We start from the raw sequence: 20,238 nt of genomic DNA on the forward strand, positions 1-20,238 counted from the left end.
GTCTCTCTCCCAGTCCCTGTTTGTCGTCATCCATTTGCAGTGATACCCTGCCACAGTTCCAGCCACTCCCACCTCTTATTCTTCCCTAGTCAAATTATTGCAGAGCCGGGGATTTCCCCCCAGTGTCAATCTGATCATTGTAGTTCACCATTGAGCTATGCAGTGGCTTTCAACATAAATGCCAAGCTTCTTAATGTTTGCTCACTGGGCCCTTCATCTGCCCACGGCATTGCTTCCTGCCGGTGTATTTAAAATGCCAGCCCGCATGAGCTTCTTCGCCGCTCTTTTCTATGCCTCTCCGTATCTGCTTTCTTCCTGTCTTCTCTCTCCTCCCACGAGTCAGTTTGAAGTTTGAATGTGTACTCCAGGGAGCTTTCTCAAACCTACTCATTCTGTTCAGACTCAGGATCCATAGTCCTTCAGTGCTTGACGCCTTGTGGAAGTTTCTTATTCTGCTCTGCTTGAAAGCACGCCCGAGGTTCCAGATCAATCTATTCTGCTCAATACTGTGTTCCGAAGCCCAGCAGTTGGGCCATAAGAGGCTTTGGATGCTGTGAGATTGACTGGCTGAGTGATTGAGCTCCCAGGGCAGCCCACAGCTTTTTGGAACAAACAGACTAGACGTGGTCAGCGCTCCAGACTGGATCCGACTTGGGGAAAAGGATGAGGAGGTTTTGAGTTACAGTCGTGTAGAGTCCAGTGTGTTCACTGTGATTAGAAAGAGAATCGGTGCACAAGCCCAGAACCTGTGTGCATTTGGGAAGCTGAATCGTCGAATGTTTCCTGATGGGCATGAATTGCCAGAAAGGGACATTTGTCATTCCCGTGTTTAATAGCCTATGGTTTCAGTTGCCCGCTTTCTTCATTTGTATACTGACTTGGCCTCTCAGACAGGCAACATCCTTGTATTCCAGAGGCTCCTGGCATCAGCCTTTCAGACTCTTGCTCCTCACCCCTCTCTGTGAGCAAACGCCCACGTTATGATGATAAATTACATAAACAAGTTCTTCTTTGTGTTTATTAGTGTGTCTCAGAATCACAAGAATAGTATATTTCTATTCTGATGTTATGATGTAACTTTTTGAGCAACCCTATTCCTTTCACTTCCAAGTTCAGAGGCTCATTTCATACACACACTCACATACACTCAAACACACACACATACACACTCACGTACACACACACTCCTCCAAGTGAGCACACCAAGATTAAACCACAGATTGTTGGAGCAGCTTCCTCTGGGTCATTTCCCGGGTAACGGACCTGCTCGGAACTGAGGGACTGTTTGGAAAGAACTCTCGGATCTAGGCTACCAGTCAAGTGGGCCAGCCTCTGAAGGCTGGGGCTCACGGGGGCTGAGCATGCTCACTGGTCGGGGAGCAGGGAGGTGTGGAAGGGCTGACTCAGTGAAGCTGCAAATAGTCACCTTCAAACCAAACCTCAAGGCTGGGCATGATGGCGCACACCTCTAATCCCGGCACTTGGAAGACAGAAGCAGGGGCATCTCTATGAATACAAAGCCAGCCTGGTCTGCATAATGGACTCCAGCCAGGTACCCAGAAACCCTGTCTCAAAACAAACAAAGCCTCCATTTTTCGTAAAACTTCACACGCAAATGGCCCGATATGGGTGTCTTCTATAATTACTCTCTATGTATGCCAGTTCTTTCCTTCCTTCTTCCTTCCCCCTCCCTCTCGAATGCTGCAGCTCCAGGTACACACCACCACCTCCAGCTGCCCATTCCCATGGGCATGCAAAGGCTATTGTAATTATGTCCCCTGTGGTCTCTCTCACTGTAGCGACAGCACCCATCCGACTCTGCTGCTTAGTACCTGGAGGAGGCTCCCACGCCACAGACACACACAATCAATTGCCTTTCAGAGTGGATGCAATGAATGCTCAGGGGAGCCTTAAAAAAGTGACGTGGGCAATACGTGGGCTAGGATTCACAAGCAAAGCAAGGGTGTAATGGGAAGAACTCCCCTCAGGCCAACGGAAAAAGTGGAGGCAAGTTCCAGAGCCAGTCCAGCCTCATCCCCTCACCAACGCTCCTGTCACTGAAGACCTGGAGACCCCGTATACGTTGTCAGTGCCGCTGCAGCCAAAGACAGTGCAGCAAGGACCGACTTTAACTGATAAATGCCTGTCCTAGTTGGGGTTTTAAATTGCTATAAAGAGACATCATGACCATAGTAACTCTTTAAAAAAAAAAAAAAAGATTTATTTGGAACGGTCTTACAGTTCAGAGGTTTAGTCCTTTATCCTCATTTTGGGAAGTATGGTATCATGCAGGTAGACATGGTGCTAGAGATGCAGCTGAGAGTTCTACACATCATGATTGGCAGGCAGCAGGAAGAGACCGCCACACTGGGTGTGCCTTAAGCATCTGCGACCTCAAAGCCCGCCCCCAGTGACCACTTCCTCCAACAAGGCTGCACCTACTTCAACAAGACCACACCTCCGAGTAGTGCCACTTCCTGTGGGTCTAGGGAGGCCATTTTCATTCAAACCGCCGCAGCGTCCTTGCTGCAAATGTCACTCACTGTTTGAAAAAGGTTACTTAATTTATGGTAACCAAATGTTACTGCCCATAATTTTAATCTAAAGCCATGTAAAACAAAGAAAAAGATTAGAAAGAATCTTTACATAGGCAAGTTATGGGCCAGTGTGGTGGTGCTTGCCTTTTGTCCACTGAGGAGGCAGAGACAGGCAGATGTCTGTGACTTTGAGGCCAGCCTAGTCTACATAGTGAGTTTTAGGCCAGCCAGCTATATAAAGAACGCTGTCATCAAAACAAACAATTAAAAAGGTTGCCGTGGCTTTGCTCACTTGACTTCCTAAATCTCAGTTTTTAAATAGTCTTTTGTTCTGTTTTCAACTTTGAAATATAAAAACCAGAAAATAAAACACCCATTAAAGCATTTAAGTTCTTCCCTGTGGCCTGCCCCTTCTTTCTTATGTTCCTTCTTCCTTCCTTTTTTTTTTCTTTCCTTCTTTCTTTTTTTCCTTTTCTCCATTCCTTCCTTCCTCCTGAATGCTGGAATTAAAAAAAAATAAAGGATGCATCATCACATCCAGTCTGTGGCCTCTTTTTAATATTGTTCTAGCAGAAATTTATACAAATCAGATTACTTTAGCTCCCTCTCAAAACAGGTTACAGAAATATCTTGAGACACTATGCTCTTGAATTTCGCAGGAAAAGCCCAACGTTTTTTGGACTTTCCACTGAAGACTCATCCATCCTGTCTTAGCTGTTCAGGGTCCCAGTACAGCATCTCACAGTTTGACACTGAAAAAAAAGCATCAAAAGCACATTAGAACCACACCCCTTCATGCACGTCACAAAGCTAGAGCTATAGGTTGGTCTCGGCTGCAGGCTCTGGTCCAGGAATCTTGAGAAGCATTCAAGCCACACAGTTGTGCAGGCATCGCTTTTCTGAGGATCACAGAGACATGCCAGTGTGAAGATTCTGTCTGTGCCGTTGGTTTTGTTCCACAGTGGGCTCCAGGAAGATTCCACTCCATGGCGACTTCGTTCTCCTTCAGGGTCTTACAGAAGTCTATTGATAACTGTCCACTTAGTCACCTGTAGCAGCATGTAGTAGGCTGTGGTCCGTCCGTGATGCTGCACATTACATCTCTATTAGCAAATAAACAGCTCAGCTTACCTACACCTAGAATGACATATGTATTTTTAGGATATGAAGAGCAATGGTGAGGTTAATTAAATGGTGGTCACTAATTGAAGATCAAGCTCACATCTTGTACACAATTACGATCGGTTCCAAAAGACGGAGAGTCAGACTCCAGAGCGTAGACATCGGCTCACCTGGCAATGGAAATGTGCGGTTATTTCCCGCCTTCAGGACATGGCTCTTGTTAAACTATCCACATTTTGATTTCAATCATGCTTTATGTGGCTTCAGCTCCTGGGCTGGTTTTTTTTTAAGGCTTATTTATTTTTATCTCATGTGAATGAGTGTTCGTCTGCGTGTATGTATGTGTGTTCACCACGCCCATGAGTGTTCACCTTCGTGTATATATGTATAACGCAAGCATGAGTATTCATCTGCATGTATGTATGTGTGCCACAAGCATGAGTGTTCATCTGCAGGTATGTATGCATATACATGCATAAGTGTTTACCTTATGTATGTATATGCTTCACAAGCATGAATGTTTACCTCATGTATGTATGCACACCACAAGCATGCAGTTCCTGTGGCTGCCAGGAGAAAGTAGCAGGCCCCCTGCTGGAGTTATAGATGGTTGTGAATATGGGAGCTAGGAACCAAGGCCCAGACCTCTGGAGAGAGGCCCGCACTCTTAACTTCTGAGCCATCACTCTTCAGCCCTCAGCTAGACTCCCTGCCATCCACCAGGTGTCTCTGTGTAGCCTTGGCTGCCCTGGACTCACTTTGTAGACTAGGCTGGACTAGAACTCACAGAGATCCTCCTGCCTCTGCCTCCCAGGGTGTTCCATACTATTCCTGGCCAGTTTGTTTGTTTGTTTGTTTGTTTTTAAGGAAGAGAAAGAAAAGGAGGTTGGGTTGGTAGAGAGGTGCCTGGGGATCTGGGAGGAGCTGGGGAAGAGGAAGGGATATGATGATCGGAATATATTGTATAAAATTCTCAAAGAATAAATTAAAACATTTTTAAGTCCAAATATACAAGTTTTAAAGCAAAATTAACCCTACATGTAGTACTTCTCAATTAAGCACAGTTATTTTTCACAGACTGAAACAAAGCCATTTGGTGTCCAGGGATGTTTTTGATGACAGCCAATTCCACAGCCTACTGATAATCCCAACAGGAATTTACTTCAGCATGTAACAAAGGTGCAGCTGTTCCCCTTGGGCAGAGTTAAGCTTAAAAGATAGACAGAGATGAGGCTGGAGAGATGGCTCAGAGTTTAGGAACACTGGCTATTCTACCATAGGCCCTGAATTCAATTCCCAGCAACCACATGGTGGCTCGCAACCATCTATAGTGAGATCTGGTGCCCTCTTCTGGTGAGCAGGCAGAAAGTTGTATGAATAATAAATCTTTAAAAAGAGAGTCAGTAAATTAGGGAGACGGTTCTCTTAGCCTGGAGGCTTGTTACCCATTGTAGCTGACACCCCCAAATATTAATTGTACAGGTTTTTGATTTGCTTAATTTTGGAAAGCTTTATAGACTGAAGCCATTGTTGTGCCTTAAAAGAAGTGTAAGATGTCTGTGAAAGGAAGCAAGGAAAAGATTCTTGTCTAAGAGGGCAGATCCATAAACAAAACAGACATAAAGGAACCCTGTGTGAGTGTGGTATGGGTGTGGGCATGGCCAGAGGTGGGCCCACAGCTGGACAGACAGCCCGAGACCTGAACACTCCTTGGGAAACATCACCAGGAAGCTGGGCGCTGGAGAGCTGAGGATGAATCTCTCCATCTGCTACATTCTCAGAGCCTGCCTACACCCTCAATAGGAGCATCGAGCTCACGAAAGACAGCAAGCGTCCAACTGGGCAGATAAGGGGCTTCAGAACTCCAAGGTGAGGCCCGGAAATGAAGCTTTCTGTCAAGTCCAAGAGCTACCCGAGCCTCAGAAAAACCTCTACCTTCCATGCAAAACCAAGGTTTATCTGCACACCAGAAGGGAGAAGAAGGGGGGAAAGCAGGGATCGATAAGTTTAAGTTCAACAGAGCATTGCAATAGCCCACGAGCTTCTAGCCCGTTATGAGGGCTTATAAGTACATTTTAATAGAAATAGAAAGCAGGGGAATCCTACCTGGTGTCTGTGTGTGCGAACTGGGTTAGAAATACATGTCTTTCTTCTAATAGCCCTAAAAGGTAAATACGGACATCTCTTTCATTCATAGTACAAAAATACAAAGCTCGAAAGAGCTACAAAACGCAGGGCGGGCAAGCAGGAAGGCCCGGATTTGGAGCAGGATCTGTCTGGACGCAAACATCCATTTTCTGCTATGCCTTTAAACTAAGAACCCAAAGAAGAAATATATGACTGCTAACAGCGTCTTGCTCGACACAGGAAGAGCATCAGTGAGGGGCAGATGGCGGGACACGGGGAGGGAAGGGCATTCTGCAAGGCGGGGCCGGGAGTGACTCTGGCCCCAGGACCACGGACAACCCCTCCCTTTCACGCACACAGTCCGAGCAGTTTCCCTCAATCACGCCTGCAGTCCCCGCTTTTAGGAGCTGGGCTGTATTTCCTTAAAGTTTCCGCATTCACCAAGAGACGTTATCATGGGCTTCTGAGATCTTGTTTGAGAGGAATATATGACGTGATCTACCCAGCGGGGACTTTTAAGGAAACTTTCACCAATGAGGAGGAGATTGAAATGATGACCCCATTCCCTGGTGAACTGTGCCAGTAAGAGCCCCTTTCTCTGCACAGGTCAAATCAGCCGATCATACTGAGAACGTAATGTTTCTAGATACGAACACCAAAGACAAGGATGTGATAAAGGGATGGAGGGGTGCTTCAGTGGTTAGAGCACTTGCTGCTCTTGCAGACGGCCTGGATGGTTTACAATGACCCCTAACTCCAGTTCCAAGGAATCCGACACTCTCTTTTGACCTCCTTGGGCACCCAGCATAGATGTGGTACATATAAATACATGCAAGGAAAAACTTATCCACATAAAATAAAATATTTTCGAGATTTTTTTAAATTAATTTATTATTTTTTTTCTTTTTAAAAATTTGTTTTATTAATTACACTTTATTCACTTTGTACCTCCCCTGTAGCTTCCTCCCTTCTCCCCTCCCAAACCCTCCCTCCCTTCCCCTTCTCCACGCATGCCCCTCTCCAAGTCCACTGATAGGAGAGGTCTTCCTTTCCTTCTTTCTGATCCTAGTCTATTAGGTCTCATCAGGAGTGGCTGCATTGTCTTCCTCTGTGGTCTGGTAAGGCTGCTCCCCCCCAAAGGGGGAGGTGATCAAAGAGCAGGCTAATAAGTTCATGTCAGAGACAGTCCCTGTTCCCATTACTATGGAACCCACTTGGACACTGAACTGCCAAGGGCTACATCTATGCAGGGGTTCTAGGTTATTTCCATGCATGGTACTTGGTTGGAGTATCAGTCTCAGAAAAGACCCCTGTGCCCAGATTTTTTTGGATCTGCTGTTGTCCTTGTGGAGCTCCGGTCCTTTCCAGGTCTTACTATTTCCCACTTCTTTCATAAGATTCCATGCATTCTGCCCAAGGATTGGCCATAAGTCTCAGCATCTGCTTTGATACCCTGCAGGATAGAGCCTTTCAGAGGCCCTCTGTGGCAGGTTCCTGAGAAATGCTTATCAGGGAAATGCAAATCAAAACCACCCTGAGATTTCACCTTACACCCATCAGAATGGCTAAGATCAAAAACTCAAGTGACAACACATGCTGGAAAGGTTGTAGAGAAAGGGGAACCCTCCTCCACTGCTGGTGGGAATGCAAACTTGTACAACCACTCTGGAAATCAACCTGGCGCTTTCTCAGACAATTAGGAATGGCGCTTCCTCAAGATCCAGCTATACCACTCCTAGGCATATATCCAGAAGAGGCTCAAGGACACAATAAGGACATTTGCCCAACCATGATTGTAGCAGCTTTATTTGTAATAGCCAGAAGCTGGAAACAACCCAGATGTTCATCAACGGAGGAATGGATACAGAAATTGTGGTACATCTACACAATGGAATATTACTCAGCAATAAAAAAACAAGGAAATCATGAAATTTGCAGGTAAATGGTGGGAACTGGAAAAGATCATCCTGAGTGAGCCATCCCAGATAAACCTACTAAAATACTCTTTTAAAAATATAAAATAAGCAAATATTTACATATATATATGGTATAGTTAAGAAGAAGGTATTATTGTTACTGTTGTTGTTGTAAATAAGAGAACAGCCAGAGATGTCTCAGATCCAGAAAAGAGAGAGAAAGTAGAGTGCTCATGGTCAGCAGAGTGGACATGGCAAGGGCTATCTCGGAGAGAAGAGAGAACAGCAGGAAACAGACTAGAGAAACAAACAAGTAAAAAAAAGAGCAGAGCATAGTGAAAATTGAAAATAGCTGGGTTATGAGGAGAATGAGGAGCTGTGCGGAGGGAAGTGTTCTGGAGGGAGTTTGTGGTAGGGGAGGAGGTGAGGAGGGCTAGGAGGCTAGCCTGGATTTTGAAATGGGTAACAGGTGCGTGTGATACTGAGGGAGCCTGGCGGGCAGCATGGGCTTTGGTATGTTAATAGGAACAACTGTCCTCCAGCCAGATGTTAGGGAAATGACTCCCTTGGCAGATGGGAACTGGTTTCACAAGTTCCTGAGGAATGCTAGCTGTTATCTAACCACCAGAAATCCTTCTAGAGTCCAGGTTGAGTTCATTTCTAGATATAAGGACTGCCTTTCAGGTTCATGGGATATTGAAGTTTTCTTTGGACCTGACAGTTAATACTAAACACACAGAAGAAAAACTGGACCTCTGAGGCTTCTAAAAATAAAAAGATTTAATTGTTTTTGTTTTCTTTTTCTTCCCCCACTTTCCCAATGACCCACCCAACAAGGTTTCTCTGTGTAGCTTTGGTCATCCTGGAACTCATCCTGTAGACCAGGCTGACCTCAAATTCACAGAGATTCTCCTGCCTCTGCCTCCTGAGTGCTGGGATTAAAGGAGCCCAAGCATGACCATCACCCCCAATGATTTTTTTTTTAAACAGAGATAATTCAGGCAACAGCAAGCAGTGGACAAGAGAGCAGGGATGTCAGCTGGCCTGTGTGAGCTGCCCGGTGCCTGGGCCTGAGCTGTAGAGAGGCAATGAGAGAAGGGTGAAGACAAAACTGTAATGATACATACCTTTTACTTCAGCACTTGGGAGACAGAGACTGGAAAATCTCTGTGAGTTCCAGGCCAGTAAGGGATAAATGGCAAGACACTGTCTCAGGAAAAAAGAAAAGGAAGAAATTGACAAAATTAAGTGAGTGTACATGGAAAATGCTTCCCCAAGAGTATCTTTCTAAGCAAAGTAGAAAAGGCAAGCCTTAGAAGTATATCCAATGGAGCTGATGTTCTCAGTGTATTGGTATCTTTTATATGGAAGCAAGGATTCATGGGAAAACCTGCCTCTAAGCATCACTATTTAGCTAATGTTGAAATGGATAAAGAGAAAGAGTGCTTGTGCAGAAATAGGAGAGAGAGAGAGAGAGAGAGACAGAGAGAGACAGAGAGAGACAGAGACAGAGACAGAGAGAGAGAGAGAAGGGGGAAGGGGCCAGGAAGAACCAAAATGTCTGGATTATATAGTGAAGGGATGCTGGGGGAGGGAAAGTCCTACCCCTTGGTAGAGGGCAGGGCATGCTAGCCACGCCCTGCATCAGGTAAGGACCTAACACTACCCCATCACCTAAACCCAGTACTGGGGATGGGACTTGACCATGTAAATACTAGGTGGGCATCGGACCACTGAACCATAACCCTAGTTTTTAATGGAATCTTTTCTTATACTATAGTAGTTTTGAGTTTTATGGGTCAAACAGAAGGATACGCTTAAGTTAGAGCTAATCTAGCAGTGTTCAGTGAAAAGAACACTGGTTGTCTGCGCCTTGAGTGTAGAGAGGCCAAGGCAGGGCTCAGAGAACTACTCCGTCCATCATCAAACCATTGACAATGCACTGCATTCTGTAAGGAATCCCAATCATCTTCCCTTATGATTTTCCATTATTACCTATAGCCTTTGTACTGGCTGGCTCTGTGTGTCAACTTGACACCAGCTAAGGTCATCAGAGAGGAAGGAGCCTCTGTTGAGGAAAGGCCTCCATGAGATCCGGCTGTAAGGCATTTTCTCAACTAGTAATCAATGCAGGCGGGCCCAGCCCGTGGTGTTTTGCCTGAATTGCAATACCCCAAAAGCCCACCACCAAGAGTTGAGTCCGTTGCAAAACACATGAGGATCTTTTTATTACAAATCATTACAAGCTGCAGCGTGGGCTCATACCCCATGACCACCACCAAGGAAGTGGTGAGAGCCCCATGCTCAGGTTAGTTGGGTGATTTAAAGATTCCGGTCCCTCCCAGCATGCCCAAAGCAGGGGCGATTCCTGTCTGGCAAGCATCTATTGGTCAAAACGCAAAGGGATGTTGCATTTTGAATTCATTGGCTATAGGAAGGTCCCCAAACCATTAATGATCTGGTGTTGCTCCCTAGGGGGATGGGCCAGTTTCCTAGCAACTGTATCTCTAGTGGGGGGGGGAGAATGCAGTAAGGGGAGTTCTTCCCCTCAGGGCATTACTGGATCTCTACACCCAGCTAGTTCAGGCCTTAAACATTAAAATAATAGCCACTGATTTTTAATCTTTTGGTCTCTCAATGGCAGGTGGTGCCATCCCTGGGCTGGCGTCCTGGGTTCTATAAGAAAACAGGGCTGAGCAAGCCACAAAGGAGCAAGCCAATTAGCAGCGCCCACCACGGCCTCTGCATCAGCTCCTGCCTCCAGGTTCCTGCCCTGCTTGAGTTCCTGTCCTGACTTGTGGAAGTGTAAACCAAATAAACCCTTTCCTCCCCAGCTTGCTTTTTGGTTATTCTGTTTCATTTCGGCAATAGAAACCCTAGCTAAGACAGCCTCATTTATAAAAATATATTTAAAGAGCTAACTTTTCCCCGGTGTGCCCACTCAAACCATGAGTACAAGGTAAGTAATGGAAGCTGATGGGAAACATGAAGTTTGTTGTTGTTGTTCTCAATCTTTTAGTCAAAGTTAGAAAAAGTACAAAAACTCCTCTAAGGAAATCCCTTTTTGTTCACATTTTGCTCAAGGCTTTAATGGCAAGCGCTGGTCTGGAGTCTCTAGTTTTGCTCAATCTGCTGTTTTGCAGCAGATAAATATGTTATACAAAAACAAACAAATTGAACAAGCTGTACTCCAAGCCACCAAAAATGACCCAGTATAATCGGCTCATAAAAATGCATAAAATAACATTCAGATTGAACAAAGCGACTCACCATTTTGTGTAAATTTTATGACATCTACTGGTTGTCTGCACTCAAAATATTGTTCAAGTCTGCTGATACAACTCAAGTTTGGCATAATTATAGTTTCACTCAGTTATCATTTAATATGCTAATTTGAAAAACTGTCTGTGTCACTGAATACTCAGGAGAAAGCTTTCTTTCCCAAGAAATGAAGCTGTCGCTTTTTAGAGAAAGTGAACAGCACAGGAAATCCTCCAGGGGAACCGGGAAAGATGGTTGAGTCATTAAAGTGCCTGCTGTGTAAACTGAGGGTCTAAGGCCTGGTCGCCAGCACACACAGGAAAAGGCTGGCACGGGAAGCATGCATCTTCATTCCCAGCACTGCATGGGTGGAGACAGGAAGCCCCCAGAAGCTCCTGGGCCAGCCTGCTTAGCCCAAACTGACACACTTCAGGCCCATTAAAAGACTCTGTCTCAAGAAGAGGAAAAGGTGGACAGCTAGTGAGGGAAGACCCCTGACTTCAATCTCTGGCTTCCGCATGCTTACTTACTCAAAGGCTAACATGCCCACATGTACATGTGAAGTCACAAAAAACCATACACACACACACAGTACTCAAAGATTACACAAGGGAAACACGTAATAAACATCTGATAAGGGGATAATGGAGAAAATCTGTAAAGCATTTAACAGCAAATAAACCACCCAATTGAAATCTGAGCAGAGGGCGTGAGTGGGCAGTTCTCTGAGGAAGACAGACAGGAGTTAATGGTTGTATACTAACGTGCTCAACATCACAAATGATCAGGGGAAAACACATCAGATGCACCTGCTAGGGTGGTGATCAAAATGATGAGCAGTAACGGATGGCCAGCACACGGGGAAGGGGAACTCTTATATGGAATGTAAACTGGAACAATTTGGAAGCTCTTCAGAAGACTGAAAGCAGAAACACCGTCTAATCCGTGTGTTGGCAGGTCAGCCAACAAACATGGCATACTCATGTTTCCATGAGCTAACATGACCTAGTGATTTCCTAGCTCCTCTACATGTGAGTACCCTCTGTGAGGTCCAGACAACAGCGCTATAGCCCCTTTCTCAGGGCATATTTCTGTGGCTAAATGATGCATTAGTGTGTATCCAAAGAAAATGAAATCGGCGTGTGACAGTTATGTGGAGTCACCTAGGAGACTCCCACTTGTGAGGAGACTCCCAGGCAAACTTGTGAGGGATTGTCTGAATTAGGTTAAACTCTGCCAGGCCTGGGAGAAATTATCTAGGATGGGTCCATTGAAGAGGGAAGATGTGCCCACTGTGGGTGATGCCATCCCATAGGCTGGAGTCCTGGACTGGAAAATTAAAAAAAAAAAAAAATGGAGACTGAGAGCTGAGCACTAACACTGGTTGCTGTCTTTCTCTGCCTGTGGACCTCATGTGACCAGCTGCTCAAAGTCCTTGACTGTCCCACCATGGTGGGCTGTACCCATGAAGTCTGGGCCAAATAAACCTTCCTTTCTGAAGTCACTTTCGTCATCCCAGTGAGAAGAGTAACTAGGACACCTCTGTCTCTTCAGTGAGGAGGCCAAGTGGACACTGGGATACAGATCTTCTCCTTCTTCTTCGATTGGCAGCATCAGTATTTTTTAAAATGTCAGTTTATTTACTTTACATTCTAGGGGTGACCTCTCCCTCCTTTCCCCCCAGTTCCCCACCTTCCTCTCTCTCCTCTTCCTAGAAATAGGAGCTCCCCTCCCCCTGTACCAACCCTCCCCAGCACATCAAGTCACATCAGGGCTGAGCATATCCTCATCCCCTAAAACCAGGCAGGGCAATAGCAGACAATAGAGTCCATGTTAGAAACAGTTCCCCCACTCCACTCACCAGGCTCCCTATATGAGGACCAAGCCGCCCATCGGCCACATGTGGGCAGGGGGCGTAGGTCCAGACCTTGCATGCTCCTGAGTTAATGTCTCAATCTCCGAAAGCCCCCAGTTTTATTTTTTAGCTAATCCAGAAAACTGGATTAGTTATCTCTGTCGGTCTTCTTGTGAGGTTTCTGACCCCTCCAGGTCCTTCCACCTTTCCCCAACACTTCCAGGGGACCTCCCCCACCCCCACCCCCGGAGCTCTGCCCCAGGCTTGGCTGCAAGTCCCAACATCTGGCTCAATCTGCTGCTGGCTGGAGGCTCCCAGATGATAGCGAGTTGGGCTCCTGTATGCAAGCAAAGCAGAGCATCATCATTAGTGTCAGGGGCTGGCTGTCTACAATGGGGTGGGCCAATCATTGGTTGGACATTCCCTCAGTCTTTATTCCTGAACTTCTTGCAGGCAGGGTAATTTTTTTGAATCATCTTAAAATCGCTGCCAGGCAAGACCACCAAGATCCACGCTGGGCCCCGTGGCCCAATCACCATCAAGGCTGTTAAGGCCACTATCCAGAACCAAGGAAGTATCCTGCCCAAACAACAGTCTCTCTTCCTGGCTTCCTGCTTGGCAGTATGCATTCTTCTAAATGCATGTGCCTCCACTGTCATGTGACTTTTATCCCAAAGGAGCTGATGCATGTACCAGGCTTTGAGCCTCCCAAACTGTGGGCTCAATAAACCTTTTCTCTTTATAAAGTGTCATGTATTTCATTAGAGTAATGAAAAGTTAGCTGACACCAAGATTGTGGGTGGTTTGGGTTTTGTTCTGTTTTGTTCTGTTTTGCTGGCTGGTGGAGGTAGGTGCGATTTCCTTGTGGACATTCTGAACGGTGCAGTATTTTGTGGTAGTCTGAATAAAAAAGGCCCAGGAGGTCCACAGGGAGTGGCACTATTAGGAGTCTTGGCCTTGATGGAATGGGTGTGTCATTGTTGGGGAAGTACGTCCATTTCTCTTCCTGCTGCCTGTGGATCTAGATGTAGAACACTCATTTCCTTCTCCAGCACCTCGTCTGCCTGCTTGCCACCAGGCTTCCTGCCATGACGATAACGGACTAAACCTCTGAACTGCCAGCCAGTTAAACACTTTCCTTATAGGAGTTAACGTGGTCATGGTGTCTCTTCACAGCAATAAAAACCCTAAGACGGGTGCTTGTGTTCTGCCCAGTCCATGAACCCCAAAAGACCAGGAATAACTAGACTCCACTGTAAATACATGAGGTTCTTTTTATTGTAAATTACAAGCTGCAGCTTGGGCTCACACACACACACCGCCAAAGCAGTGGGAGCCGAGCGCCCCGTGCCCAGGTTAGTTGGGTGATTTAAAGATTCTGGTCCCTCCCAGCATGCCCAAGGCAGGGGCGATTCCTGCCTGGCAAGCATCTATTGGTCAAAATGCTACATTTTGAATCAGTTGGCTATAGGAAGGTTCCCAGACCATTAATGACCAGGTGTCCCTCCCTGGGGGGGGGGGGGGGGGATGGTCCAGTTTCCTAGCAACTGTATCTCTAGTGGGTGGGGAAAGAACCGCAGTAAAGTGGCTCTTCCCCTCAGGGCATTACTAGACTTCTTTGTGTACCTACTTCAGGTCTTAATAATAGCTGCTAATTTATCTTTTGGTCTCTCACTTGTAAGTGGTTCCTTTGTACACTGTCTTTGGCTACAATGGCAATGGCTCTGACAACATAAACGGGGTCTCCAGGCCTTCAGTGACAGGAGCGTTGGGAGGAGATGAGGTTGAACTGTTTCTGAAACTTGCCTTCCCCCCCCCCTTGGGCCTGCACCTTTTCTACATAGCAAATATTAGTCTACCTTCAAAGTTCATCCAATGTGCTCTGCTCTTTCCAATGAGAAGCTTCTCTGCCGCTGCTAGTTAGCAGCTTCTTTCTCTGTACCCGAAGCACTTGGAAGGGAATTCTATTATTTTCTTTCAACCCAGGGGTAAAGGCATCTTAAAATATCTTTCTACTTTATAGTCATGATCTGTTTTCAATTTTGCCGTTCCTCATCTTCTCCTAGCTTTAGCTTTCTGAAAAGACTAGTGTATCTTCAACACAGCACAAGGCTTTGTCATGGAGTGTACCAACAGCAGAGAAAGATGCGATCCATCTCTCTGAGGACTCGAGCGATGAATGAAGTCCCTAAAAGTCATGTGATGTCTCTTTTAAACTTATTTCAGCTTTGCCAGGCCTTTCCCCCCAATTAGTTGGTCCTTGCACTATCTATCATCTTTCTTAACACGCCCACCATCCCAAATGACGGCATTCGTTGGGACCAGCATGTACTGCTGCCCTGAGCGTTCAAAGAATTTTAAGTCTCCATCTCTGCCTTCCAGAGGCGTGTAGTCTGGTTGGAGACTGAAGATCAACACATGGAACAATTAGGTAGCAGTATGGAAACATAATTAAGGGCTAATTGTTGGGGACAGGCTGCATATTTTCAAAGGGGGATAATGAAGTCAGTCATTTAATTAGAACACAATTTATAACGCATGCTGTGCACACAACCAGCCTTGAATTGAGCACAGGCAGAAAATAACTTCGGGTTCAGAAAACAAGGCTTTGTCTCCTACCTCAGCACAGGAGTCAGATCTGTGGAAAAACTGACCCATTCATCTGCTTGAAAGGAAAAGGGGTTGCCCCTCAGTGACAGTGTGCAAGGAACGGAGAAGGCTGCTCTAAAATGGGATTTCTGGAGTCCCTTCCAAAGAACACAGAGTTTGTTGGGAATGGACATGTGCATATTTATTTATCTACAAGGAAAATAGTTGCAGAACATTTAGGAAAAGGGGGCTGGCCACGCACAGGTATGAAAATCCCTAGTGTCCTAAGAAAAGTTTTGTCAAAGGCAGTCAAAAAATACCAGTGAGGTCCAGCAAATGGCTCAGCAAGGAAAGGTGTTCGCCACCAATGCTGACAAATCAGAGTCAATCACTGGAACTCTCACAGAGAACTGAATCCTACAAGCTGTGCTCTGGCTTTCCCACAGACAGCAAACAAACAAATAAATGTGAAAACATTAGAAGAAATACCAATGATTGGGGCTGTAAATGTAACGTAGTAGCTCAGCAGTAGAATGCTTGTGTAGCGCTTGTGCAAGGCCTGGGCTGGCTGAAAACAAAGAAGAAAGAAAAAAGAAAGAGAGAGAGAAAGGAAGAAGAAAGAAAGAGAGAGAGAGAGAGAGAGAGAGAGAGAGAGAGAGAGAGAAAGAAAGAAAGAAAGAAAGAAAGAAAGAAAGAAAGAAAGAAAGAAAGAAAGAAAGAAAGAAAGAGAGGCAGGGAAGTAGGGAGGAAGGGTGGGAGGAAACAAGGAAGGGAGGCAGGGAGGAGGAAGAGGAAAAGGATGTATTTGTGGTCCTATATCAGCTGTCCCAACCTGCGGGGCTCAGGGGTTACATATCAGATATCCTGCATATCAAATACTTCCATTAGGATTCATAGCCAGGTGCGGTGGGGCACACCTTTACCCCCTGCACTCAGGAAGGCTGAGGCAGGGGGATCTCTGTGAGCCTGAAGCCAGCCGGGTCTACAAAGCAGGTCCAGGACAGCCAAGGCTGGACAGAGAAACCCTGTCTCAATAAATAAACAAATATGTATATATTAATAACAGTAGCAAAATTACAGTTAAGAAGTAGCCACGAACTAATTTATGGTTGGGGGAGGGGGAGGTCACCACAACATGAGGAGCTGTTTCAAAGTGTAGCAGCCTTAGGGAGGTTGAGAACCACTGTCTTAGAGGAATGTTTTGCACTTGAACATTCCTTTCCCAAATTCTCTGCTCCAATCCTTTAGCAGTACAGTCGTGGACTCCGAGCTCCTCTCTCCCCACCCACTCTTCTGAGGGGGTCATGTGGCTTCTGGTGGCCCTGGGAAGCTGTGGTAATTCAGGAATCCCAGGTTTTAGCTATGGACTCCCCAGTCTCCAAAGTACAGTGACAAGCTGGGGGCCAAACATTAAAAGCATCAGCCAGACTCAATCCGTAGCATGGATTGATTACATTTGTTAGACTGAAGGCAACATCCCACAGAAAAATTAGGGGTCCCTTTACGGACGTAGAGAGTGCCTCCTAAATAGCTCCGAAGACCTCTGGGAAGACCCTCCCTGCACAAAAACTAATTTTTTCCAGTTCGTGTTACTGTGAGCAAAACAGTTGGGAACTGCTAACCAAGGACTTGAGAGCAAACGACGATCACTGTGGAAAGCGCCCTTTGGACGCGGAGATTTCGTCTTTGCACTGTCTAACTGTGAGGGTCTGTCTCAGCGGGGCTGACCCTGGTTCAGCCCTTGACGTTAGTGCGCCAGAAGGTTCTAAAGGGGTCCGAGGTGAAGAGCCCAAGACTGTTGCAATCCCGCAAGGCCCCGAAGAGATGAGACGAGTGACCTGTGGATACTGCCGGCGCCGATGTTCTTTTTTTTTGTTTCCCAGACAGGGTTTCTCCGTGTAGCCTCTGCTGTCCAGGACCAGGCTGGCCTCGATCTCACAGAGATCCGCCCGCCTCTGCCTGCCCGAGTGCTGGGATCACAGCCACCACGCCGGGCTGCCGCTGTTCTTGCGTGTGCCCCAGGGAGGTGCTGCGTTTGCCTGAGCTGACTCAGCTGTCGAAGAAACAATCCTGCTTCAATTTTTACTCTTCCCTTAAATCCACACTTTTTGGGTTGCATCTGATAGGACGACTCTCTTGTTTTCCGTAGGTGTTGGCTCCCTAGAGAGGGAGGCAGCCCAGCCGGAGGCGGATTCCACTCCGAAGGATTAGCAGGTTCCTCAACTGTCTGCGGGGCCTGCTGGACCCTTCGTGGCTGGCTCCGAGGGCAGAGGGGAGTTACAGATAAGCGCCTCAGAATACGCCACGCTGGGGTGTGGAGCCTTGGATAGGCTCCAAGCACAGGTCATTGCCGGGGGCTGGGTTTGCCTTGAACGGAATAAACGAGCTATTTGAGAGGACCCCTGTAATCCAGGAGCTTCTGCAGTCCGGTGGGAAAACCCCTAGGACTTCGCTTCCAAGCCCAGACTCCATCTGTGCGGCCCTTTCTTTTCATTGATGTGTTGTTCTTTACCTAAAAGGATGAATGCTTTGATTTCTTTTTTCCTTGTTTATTTGTTTGTGGCAAGGTCTCAGGTGGTGCTGGTTGGCGGTGAACTTGCTGAGGGTAACCTTGAGCTTCTGATCCTCCTGCCTCCGCCTGGGGGCCGGGATTACAGACCTGTGCTGGTTTTATGCGGTGCTGGGGGGGTCGATCGGAGGGCCCTGAGCATGCTCAGCGCTTCGCCCATCTGAGCCTCGTCCCCAGCTCTGCAGGAGACCCGGAAGCGATCAGTCCCTGTGGGTACTGAAGGGAGCTGGCACCTTCCTGTAGGAACCCTCCACCGCACAGCCCTACCAAGAGTGACCCCAGCTCCTGTACTGTGGTGGGGATGGGGCCAGTCTGGAACAAAACAAGAGGCTGTAAGGGAGAAACCTCAGAACAAGCCTCTGTGAGCTGGGTGTGGTGGCCCCACGCCCTTGATCCCGGCGCTCAGGAGGCAGAGGGAGGCAAATCTCTGAGTCCTTCCCCTCCTTTGAGCCTGGTCTACAAATCGAGGCCAAGGCTTGATACACAGAGAATTCCTGTCTCAGAAAAAAAAAAAAAAAAAAAAAAAAGTTCTTCCAAAGGTCCTGAGTTCAAGTCCCGGCAACCACATAGTGGCGCATAACCATCTCTAATGAAATCTGGTGCTAGCAGGCACAAATGCAGACGGAATGCGGTATAAATAATAAATAAATAAATCTTTTAAAAAATGTTGAGCGAAAAGAAGAAGTTATCCCAAAGTTATTTTATGCTGGTCGACATAAAATAATGGTGACAAGAACAGTGTGCTCCTTGACTCAGATCCTACCCTGCCTTCACCTGGTATAGCTCCTGACTGTTGTGACAGGACATGTTGAGAAGCCTGGGAACGGGCCCACTTGCTGCTTCTCACTCCTAGACACTGTTCCAGGCTGCTTCATGGCCTCAAAAACCTGGGGACGGTGACGTGTTTGTGGGCCATTCATGTGCACGTGGAAGTCAGAGGACAGCTTGTGGAAGCCGGTTCTCCCCTCCCATCCTGTCCAGCCCAGGGCTCGAACTCAGGTTGTCAGGCTTGGACGCAGGCACCGCTACCTGCCTACCACGCACATTTCCCCTCTTTGGGCCCCTGGCTTCTGAGAACATACCACCAGCGGGCCCTCTCTCCGTCGAAGCCGAATGAGATCCGATGAGGATTTGTACAGTGGAAAAGTTTTGTAGTTGCTCAATAGCTGTTTGTTGAAGACTAATTATTAACTTGCTAAGCCTGGAGGCTTTAGGAGGGGTGGATAAATAACATATTTGTTTTTCCGCTGGAGCCTGAGCTAGTTAACAGAGACGTGAAAAGCAAGAGATAGGCAGAGGCAGATGAAAGTGCCAGCTTTAACAGTATTAAGCAGATGGCAAGCCTGCCTGTAGCCAGGCAATCTTGAGGCTTGGGTTGGTCACATGACCTTCCCGATCCCAGGCAGGTCACAGGAGAGACGCCCATTGTGCACAGTGGGCGGGTAGCAACGGACATTCCTTGCTTGCAGGTACCTCTGCCTCATCCAAATTCCTGTCAGCTTTTCGAATGGTTCTCACTTCCCAGCATGCATTCTCTCTAGGCCATTATACAGCTCTCCCACTAGTGCATACCAACCCACAAAGATCTTCAAGGTTTTACCAGGTTGCTCTAAGGTCCTCTGATCCAATAAAAATCTCCCTCTCCCCATATCTATCTAGGTTAAACTTGGGCCCTGCTAATTGTGCAATTATTAATTCAAATGGATTTCCAGCTTGACTACATTTCACAGCATGCAGCAAAGATTCAAATACAAAAGTAGGACCTATAGCTGTTGCTGAAATTGGGTCATTGTGAAGCCCAGGCTAGCTTTGAACTTGCCCAGGCTTCCTGCCCCAGACCCGTAAGTGCTGGGATTACAGGAGTGTACAACCATAGGACCAGTACTTTAAAAAGGAGAAAAAGAAGTCGTTTGGACATAGGTATGTGGCTCTACTTTGAAGCCCGTTGAAGAAACTATGCTTTCTATTGTGCATATTAAAAAGTATATAAAGCTGGGCATGGAAACAACATGCTTTTAATCCCAGTACTCAGGAGGCAGGGGCAGGCAGGTCTCTGAGTTTGAGGCCAGCCTGGTCTACAGAGCAAGTTCCAGGACAGCCATGGCTACATAGAGAAACCCTCCCTCCCTTGGGAAAAAAAAAATTATGTAGGATTATTGGCATGGATATTGGGAGGGAAGTGGGGTGTCTGAATACTGGTGTGAGCTGTTACTGGAACTAGCTAGGGAAGGTAGGCTTCAAAGGCATGGATGTCCAGCAAGA

Source organism: Meriones unguiculatus, chromosome 4 (genome assembly GCF_030254825.1).
Source record: "Meriones unguiculatus strain TT.TT164.6M chromosome 4, Bangor_MerUng_6.1, whole genome shotgun sequence".
Taxonomy (NCBI): Eukaryota; Metazoa; Chordata; class Mammalia; order Rodentia; family Muridae; genus Meriones; species Meriones unguiculatus.